Genomic DNA, 10,178 nt, shown 5'->3' on the forward strand with positions numbered 1-10,178 from the left:
AATTGATAAAATAACCCCCATAAATTGAGCATTTTTTTGTAGTGATGGCATGGACCTCTAATAAGAGGTCATGTGGAAAATATGGTATTGCAAAATCATCTATATTTTCCGTTGAAAATAATGACATAAATGGACACTTTGTTGAATGGCAATGACATAGATGACCCAACTTTTAACAGATGACATAGATGAACCTTTTTTTCTCAAAGTTTGATGACTTGTTTTACTCATCATCAAAAGTTCAGCTTTTAGCACATAGAGTCAAGGTTATAGCATATAACCTCTTTAGGTATATAAGAAGGTAACCAACAGAATCAAATATAATTAGATGAATACAACAAAAGTGTATTGCTTTGAGACTATATTATAATTGTGAATGCATCATTTTCCAGGTTTTCATGTTGCGTAGTTTGAATTTCCAAGGCTGAATTGACAACAAACCAGTCACACATGTTTAATTCAATGCTTTTTAGAGTTACGACATCATCAAAACGAGAAGGAATTTCCTCAAGCTACTTAGACTTCGTTAAAACCAAATGTTCAAGCTTAAGAAAAACATCATCGGAGACAGACAACTATAAAATGTTGATGTTGTCCAAATTTAAGTATGTGAATTCAGGAAACTCTGAATCATTCACTTCCCATTGATTCCCTAAGAAGGCTCTGGAAGGTAACGTTAGAATCTCCAAGTTAGGTAATTCTAGAACGATAAATTTTTTGGACATAAACAAATCTTGGACAAAGCCAATTCCCTTAGTTTTGAGGGGAAATTGAACTTGTGTGGAAGTTGAGCTGGATTGCTGTTGGAAACCAACTTCAGGGATATTCAAGCAGACTTAGAAAATCTATATATTCTAGAAAGACGAACAAACATTCCCTTCATTGTCTCTGTACAACTAAATGTCCCCAAAATATACAACTTAATTTTCTCAAATTCAACCTTTTTGTCAAGATCATCTTTGCATCTTCACCATAGGAGACACGCGGAATGGAAAAGGTTTTCAAATAATTTAATTGAGAGTTAGAAAATGATTCACGCAAGATTTCTTGCAAACTAAATGAAGCACGATTCTTTACAAGTAAATGCCTCAATGTTATCATCTTTAGAGTAGAAGAAGGTAATATCACTTCTCTCAATCCTCTTACCACAAAAGTTTCAAGATTCCAAGATTCCAAGGCTTAGCTATAAATGAAGGAATTGAATTTGCATCTGTTGTAACATCTAAGTACCTCCAATGTTGAAGGATTCCAAATCCAACACTTTAACAAGTTTGAAGCTTTCAAAGATGAAGGAGATATGACGTGGTCATAACAAGTTATCCAGATCTGTCACGTTGAACTATAAAGAGCAAATGTTGCCAATGTTCTGCGAACCTAGAGTCTCTTCTACTTCTTCCCATACATATTCATTCTTCTTTTACTCTCTCACAAGTCACAACACCAGCAACTAACATCTCTAAGCTCAGGTGGACAACTCTCCCCTTAAAATACCTTTTCTTGTAATAATGTCTAACTCTCATCATCTCTGAATAAACAAAGATGATGGGGGTTCACTCTCACATTTAGCATAAATGCAACATCATTCAGCCGGATTATTAGAATAATTTTACCCCATTTTGAGCATCTTTAAAGCACATATGTAAATTTTCCCACACATCATCAGTGAGAATTATGAATCTCTTGGTTAACAAAACTTGAAGCAGCTCATTACCTAATGCACTATCTTTTGTTTCAGTGTGATAACATCAATCAAGATGGTAAGCAACTCTTTCCATGAATATACTTGAGTCGCATGACACTTTGTGTGAACATCAAAGTGAGGGTAGCTATAAGATCATTATAAATCTTCTCCGCAAAAGTGGTCTTCTCAATTCCAGATACACCGACTATGGAGATAATAGCGATCCGTCAAGTAGTTGCTTCTTTATTTTGTCCATTGCCTCCTGAAAACCCTCCATTTCTTTATTTTCTCTTTAAGTATTAGCTAATAAGGATGGCACAAGATTCATAGTGGTGTTTGCAACTTTGTGCACTGTCACATCTATCTTCTTTCTTTTACAAGTCTTACTAACAATTTTATTTACAAGCTTCATATGATTAACAAATTTAGAAATCTAAAGAACCTTGTAATGAAGTGGATGAGAACTGGCCAAGCAAGAATCAATTACAAATTCTGCCATGTATGCCATTTCAGTAACTCCAAATGCAAGAAAATGAATTTCATCAAGTACATCACTATTTTCTGTGAAATGATCTCTCAGACGCAATATGCCTTTCTTGAATAATCCAATGTGATGTTCAAGTTAACAAAAGCTCCTCCAAGTTTCCTAAGAAACAATTGAGTATTCCTAATCCATTTGTCTTGGGAAAGCTATAACTTGACAAATTTGGAGCTTTAAGAATAATCATTTTGACCTCTGCCTCAAAAAACTTCAACAATTGCTTGACATCAGAGAAGAAACATACATACTTTGTGAGGTCTTTGATTCCTTGATGCATATTGTACAATATCTACAAGAAAATGTCCAATGTACATAAGTTTCTTTTTTATTACACTGAAGCACTCTGTTCAGGTGGTTTGATAAAAAGTTGATAAACATCTGTGGAAGTCGTGTTGCAAAGTGATGCATCCATAATAGGAAACCATACTTTTTTGTACTCTTACCTTGGGACTCTATCCTATGATAAATCTGTTGAACTTTCTTCCTTTTCACCTCGAGGTCATTGACTCTTATTTCAGCTTGCCAAAGAGGTACTATCCTCGGACAACCACAACATGGTTTCAAATGAGGTTTAATTTATTTTACTATGGTTTGTTTCTCTTAGTAAAATATATTTTTGATCTTCTAGTTCAATGAAGTGGATGCAAGAAGTAGAATTATCTATTGATAGAATATGGAACTATATTGAAATTGAGGTTGAAGATGATGTTTGTTTATATTATGAGAATGTAGTGGATAGAAACAACAAAAGGGTGACTAATCTTCTTGAGTATGCGGGAAGCTTGATGGATCTTCTAAAGCACTTTGTATCTGATTGAAAGTGCTCATTTTCATTAGAGCTTTTCTCGCAGATGTTCATGGACAGCACATAGAGTTTAATGAATTGCATGATTTTTTAATGAATCATGAAAGTTTTATGGACGGAAGCAGCACTGAGAAAATGAGATTTTTATTATCTGATTTTCTACAACAGATTGAGTCACTCCCAAGTAAGGATGGCAAAATAGGTAATTTATATGGGTATATGTTCAAATTAATGCATCTTAAATTGGTTGGGTATCCAATCCATTTAAAATGGGTATAAAATGAATAAAACTCATATTTACCCATTTAAAAGTGGATAATTTAATGGGTTAAATAGATCAAAGAGACTCATTCATAAAAAATAAAAATAAAAATTGGCATTAATATTATTTTGGAGTGTTGGTGCGTGGGGTGGGGGGTGCAAGGGGTAAGGAAAATTTTTTAGGAGGGGGCTGTAAGGTGGGGGGAGGGGCGCTGGTAGGGGGTGGGGTGATAAAAAAAATTATAAACAATTAAAGAATTTTGTTTTAAAAAAAACAAATTAATTTCTTTTTTACATTTTTTTTTGGAGTAGGGGTGGGTCCATGGGGGGGGGGCAGTTAGGGGTCGGGGTAGGGGATAATAAAAAATAAATTTATGTTTAAAAAAACAAATTAATATTTTTGTTTGTTCAAAAGTCTCGGTTTGGGTCTCGGGTTCATATCAAGGGGTTCGAAAGTTGATTTCTGGGTCGAGTGTAGAGGTCAGGTCCTGAGTTTGGAAGTCAGATCATGGGTCAGATTCAAGTCCTGGTTCAAAAGTCATGGTCGGGTCCCGTCTTGGAACTTGGGACCGAGTGTTTGGGTCGGACATCAGATTGAATATCGGGGTCGGGTCTTAATTTGAGTATTGATTTGGGGGTTGGATCTAGGTTTAGGTCTTAGAGTTAGATTAGGGTTAGGAAGTGTCACAATCCGAGACTATTCCCTAATTGCGACATGATGCTTAGAGCCACAAGTGACTCCAAGTTAAATTCATGGTCTGGCATGACACTAAGATTCACTTACTAAGACCAAAATTACTGAATGTGGAAATAGAGTTTGAATAGGCTATCAAAATCAACTAGATAAATATATGGTTAAAACATAAACGGAATCTAAACTAACTATCTGAAAGTCTCTATTATATGAGTTGCTAGGACAAATATAGCGAACTCAAAGTGTCTGATACTGCAAGTAAATGACTGAAAGAAACATAAGGATTGTCCTCGAAAAGATAAAGACTTACCAAACACTACTACAAGCTGATTAGAGATAGTACTAACTGCGAGCTAGATATTGAGCGTCAGAACCTAATATTATCAAATAATATAGGCAAAAAGTATATAGTCAATACTTTGAATGTAGGATAATGCATGATAAACGTGATAATTGTACATGTTGAATCCATAAAACATGATAATGCAAATACCAAGTTAAACAACATGAGACTGAGATATACTAAACTAACATACATAAGTACATGGTCATGCAATAACTGAAAGTCTAACTATAAGAGATACTAATAACTAACATAAATCATGTGATCTACTATATGGAGTTGAGTGTACGACGCCCACACCCAAAAGAGAGTGTCTAATACTTGCCAAGGTAAGGGATTTGATAACTATGTGAATCCACTAAACTGATGTGTCATCTTGGGCTATATGAAAACCTACGGTGGCACGTAGTCTAGGACTTAGGAATTGCTACTAAAGGTTCACGGATGCTAATCAGAATCTTTTATTGCTAAATCCGCTCGGTACTAAGTTAAACTCTCAACAGAAACATCCATTCAACTGATACACAATAATAATTTGATAATACTAAACACTGATAGATGATAATAACTGAGTAGCTCATTCATCATGATTTAAAACTAAAAATTTATGATAATAACTAAAAAGACACTTTATCTGAAAACATCTAAAATCATGAAAATGTGATAATCTGGGACATGCATATGAAATAGCATAAATATGAGTCATTAATATACTTATATACTGTAACACCTTGGATTTGAAAGGAAAGAAAAATTTCAGTTTTTCCAAAAGTCTGGTGCCGGCACAGACGGAGTCACCTGATGTGAGGCCAAAATACATAATTTTAATCATTATTTGTCTCACATTTATTATTTATATTTGTCCTTTTTAACATGGATTTATGAATTGTGCTTAAAAGTATATTTTATTTGTAAATTAATGTGAAGATGGAGAAATTTTAAAGCTAACAAAATTAAATATGAGGGGTTAAAGAAGGAAATCAAGCAAACATCTTAATGAATTAAATTGAATATAATAATATAAGGTTAATATATGAGAAGTGCAGAAGAAGTTGAATTGAAATAGTACATGACCACGTGTCAACATTTGAAGACACGGTCTTTGAGGCGGCGCATCAAGGTTCACGTGGAATTCCATTCCTTATTGGTTTTGGATTTCTAATTTATTTTAGACTCACTTATTTTATTTAGGATTTTCTATTTCTATAAATAGTTCAAAGGGATAAATATTGAATACGAGATTTGAAGATACTTTTTAGGGTTCTTTTCTTCTTCTCTTAGAGATTAGTAGCTAAAGACCATTTTCTAGGGCTGCAGCTACAAGATGATTGTATTTTATTGATTTTGATTATCGTATGAATCTCTCTTTTGTTCTTGCTTTAGTATTTCTTGATTGGTCACCATTGAAATAAATGTATTGTCCAAATTGAACTCGAGAGAGAAATAAAAGGATAGAACGTGGGACAAAAGGAGCATGATCTTCTCTTGGTTAAGGATTGATTTGTATCTAGGATAGGGATATACCTAGAAACCTTGTTTGGTTAATAGACAGAATGAAAGTGTAATGCTCGGCAATTGGTTCAGTTTATCCCCGCTCAACGATGTAGTTAGGCTGCCAATTACCATAGGCTATTAGAGGTCGGGAGACCATGATCATACAATTAACCATGTAATCAGTGATTCAATATTTGATTGACATCCATTAATTGAGATAATTTACATGAATTCTTAGTGAGCTACATCCCTGAAATTTTCCCAACCATTAGTATACATATTTTATTATTGCATTCTACTAAGGTAAATTCTTTTAGTACGCTTAAATAAATAATTAGAATTAATATAATTAAGTAAATAGTTAATTGACAAGTCTTTTGGGTTCGATAATCCGGCTCTTTTAGGGCCACTATATTACTTGCGCGGCCACATACACTTGCATGTGCATTTGGAAGCAACACTACCGAAGGTCAATTGGTGGGAGCACAGGCCGTAGGTTGCCCCGTCATTGGCAAGTCCAAGTTGAGTTGAAATGTCTACTCCTAGTAATTTTTTATGGTTCACCAGGACGGCCCATTGTCCTATCCACGAGTCATAGGTGGGTCTCGTAGGTGAGTCCCAGACTTAGAAAAATTTCAGAGTCAAAAGTTGAGACCCACGACTGAGATGTATGGCCCGTAGATGGACTCATGGACCGTACATGGGTCTGTCATTGGGAGTCTAAAAATCAGTGGTCTTTGATCTCACCCACGACCAACCAAGACGGTCCGTGGTCTGACCAACGGATCGTAGGTCTGGTCATTGGTGAGGTCGAAAGTTATTTTTAAGGGCTTTTAATTTAGGTCTTTTCCCTAATTATTCTAACCCAATACTATGTTGTTTTACCTTCTATCAGAGACCCTATATAAATGTATTTAACCCCAATACTCCCCAATTGAATTCATTATATTAAATTCCTAAAAGAAGAACAAGTTCATCCTTCCAAATATTTTCTCTCTAGAAGCTCGAAGAAGAAGACTAGGGTTTCAAGTCAAGTCTCCAATTTCACCATTGATTGTAAGCTCTTGGCATCAAGGTATGATAATCTTCATCTATGGAGCTCTTTCCTCCATAGAACTCCTAAATTCTCCAATTTTGAAGTTAGAAATCTCCAATTGAAGCTATGGTTTTCTTCCATATCATGGGTTGCTTTTAATGTTGATTCAATTGATTGCTTTATGAGTTACTATGCATGAATCGAGATAATTCCATGTTTTTAAGATGAATCCCTAGGAACCCATGCATAACCCATGTTTTCTAAGTCATGATGATATAATGTGGGATTTTAGCTATGAAAGAAGAGTTTATGAAGATATGCATGTTCTTTATGAAAGTGATGAAAATAATTTAAGATTGCTTTGAGAGTAAAGCATATATGTTGTTGTTATTGTTGATGTGAAAGGGTTTTCTCACATAAGGATTCTTAAGAGTTGAAAGGTTTTCTCAACTAACTTAGAATCAAGTTTTAGGAGTTATTCTAAAGAAATCTAGCTTTGATTGGCTATTTGATGTGCCTTCCATGAAAGATAAGTCAAGTAAAGAATTATGACTATTCCACAGGATTTATGCTTAGCACCAAGAGGATATTCCCGTAGCTAGAGGTCCAGTTTCTAGTAGCAATCTCTTTATCCATACCTATGTACCACCATAGGATGATTATCTTAGATATACATTAGCTAGTAGATCCATGTAAGCTAGAAGTTAAGGTTCTTGCCTTGGAAAGTAAGGACACCCCTTTTCGGTGTCTTTTCCTAATTATTCTAACCCAATACTAATTCCACAAAATATCTCCACCACTGCTTTGCCTCACCCTGAAGCTGGAAAGTCACAAACTCAACCCCATGCTACTGCGCAATGCCCAACTTATGAATCCTCTTGTAACAATCCAAGATAAACTCGAACGCATCCTCACCATCAAAACCATGAACCATTGGAGGCTTAAGCTTCAAGAGCTTGGTCAGCATCTCATATTCTGTACCATTCATCATAGAGCTGAAAATGCACGGAACAAAGAGTCAGCGCCCAAGTCCCCATCCATCTTAGGAACAATAGCAACAACAGTCCGAATGACCATAATCTAAGTAGTCTGCACCATGAGAATGGATTTAGTACCTGTCAACCCACTCAAAAAAGATAGTACTTGCAATCCAGTATGTGTCCTAACCTCTAGTTCAACATTATTCCTCAATCTCAATCTCAATCTCAACCTCAACCTCTTCCTCCATAGAATCCTAGGGTAGGGGTGGGGTTGCTTCTCTTCATACATTTGCAGCCTGAGCTCCACCTATGGTGGGTGTTGCCCTTACTCTGCCCCTACCTCTTCATCTACCTCTATCAATTGTGCGCTTAGTTGCTTGCTCTACCACTGGAGCTACTACTCGTGTGCCATTATGTTGAGTGTCAACCATCAACGATCAGAAGAGTGGAAGAGTTAGATACCAATTTTGATCACTAGAAACCAATTAGAATCAAGTCATAGCATGAAATAAGAAAGAAAGAGAATTTTCTAAAGTCATGTACCGTTTTGTAGGACTCTAATAGACTTGTTTTTGTACAACAATATCAACAAACCTAGAGATCTGATACCAAGTTTTTCATGACTCAGACTGTCGTGACTGACACCCATACTAAGCCACTTGGTGGGAGAATCAAAGATGTGCTCGAAACCAACCCAATACCATTTAAATAAAACCAAGTTCATCAATAAATAGGAAATAACAATTTAGATAACCAAAAGATTGAGTCCCCATAAACTCAATCTAATAGTCTAAAGACAATTAATTCGAAAAACAACCCCCTAAGAACTGAAAGTCATCATACCAAAACTCTAAACAATCAAATTGGGGAAGCAATCCCAGATACTAAAAATAGAGCCAAAGTCTAATGTTGTGTCCGAAAAAATGGACAAGAAAACTAGAGGATTCCATGGCAGCATGAAAAATGTAGCTAACCTTTAGATTTGGAATCAATTGTCTCTTATATGAGGTCTCGAATCAGCCGCTGGAAGGTGCCTTGTACTCAACAAGGAAAAGAACAGGTGCAATATCAATACACAAATCACAATGTAAGGGTAGGATCACAAGGCCAGTCCAAGATATGAATGTAAATAGTTCACTACAATACATTAACATAGAACAATGTACATAACAACAAGTAACAAACCACATAGACTCTTAGTCATATGTCATGAAACATCAATCCCTAGATGTGTGTGTAACACCCCAGAAAAATTTTCAAACTAAGACTCGAACTGTTCTTCGTAATGAGTGAGATTTTACCAAGAAATTTAAAATGTCTTGAGTGTTAAGGTCACTACATGTAGCACCTTGAGTTCCAAAAAGAACTAAATTAGAAATACCAAAATCTGAAAATTTGGCAAGTTAAGCTAAGTATGAGTTTTGGGTCAACATCAAATGATCATAAATCCTAGAACAAGATGAGTTAGGTGTGCTAAAAGATACCGTAGAAAATATCTTTGAATTATATTTCCAACGCCATTGAGTTTGCTCAGTTTTGAGTTCGGATGAGTGAGATATTCCCTTTTGAAGTTAGGTTTCCCAGTTAAGGAAAGCTATCCGAAAATAGTAAGGTGTATTTTGGTATTTTCCTTACCCAATCAGATTTAATTCATTTTTAGTATGGTTTTAAGGGTCTAATCCTATTAGGTTCAATTTTATAATCCAAATATATGCCTAGGGTTTTAGTTGAGAATTCAAGAAGAGAAAAGAAGAGAAAAAAGGAGAAACGAGGAGAGGATCAAGCGTTAGTCTAGATTCTTGTGTGTTGTTGCAGATTTTCGCCATGGGTTTGATCCCTAAGAGGTATGTACGCTTCCATAGTGTTGGGTTAGTTCACCCACACACCAATCATGTTATTTTTAGTAAAATTTCATTCTTGAAGTTGAAAGATTAGAGTTCTTGATGAGTTCTTAATGAGTTCTTGATAGGTGTTCTTGAAGTTCATTCTAAATCTTGTTGTGTTAGGGTTTTGATGATTTCATGTGATGAAATTTAATGATTTGAGTGTTATTTTAAGTAGATTATAGTGTAATTATGTTAAGTAATTGACTCCAAGTGATTAGGGAAGAAATCGTTCGATTTGAGGCGAGTTAGAGTTGGGGCATGGCGCCCCATGCCAATCAAAGCGCCCCAACAACTTCTCTGAAGTTTAGCGGCTGGCGCCTAGCACCACTCAAAGCGCTAGGGTCGCCTGCCCCCACCCGTTTTTCATTGTTTCGTCCGTTTGAGTTCTTTCAAAGGGTACCTTCACTCCATTTTGATTCTAAAACACTCTAAACTACTTCTAAACACCTATGAATCA

The 10,178-nt window shown here is 35.5% G+C and overlaps 1 pseudogene; it reads right to left on the bottom strand.

The window, feature by feature from the left end:
* Positions 1-359: 359 nt before the first annotated feature.
* Positions 360-8,266, bottom strand: LOC125831878 (putative late blight resistance protein homolog R1B-12; annotated as a pseudogene).
* Between the last annotated feature and the right edge of the window lie 1,912 nt (positions 8,267-10,178).

Source organism: Solanum verrucosum, unplaced genomic scaffold, assembly GCF_900185275.1.
Source record: "Solanum verrucosum unplaced genomic scaffold, falcon-dt-bn FXZP01000018.1, whole genome shotgun sequence".
NCBI lineage: Eukaryota > Viridiplantae > Streptophyta > Magnoliopsida > Solanales > Solanaceae > Solanum > Solanum verrucosum.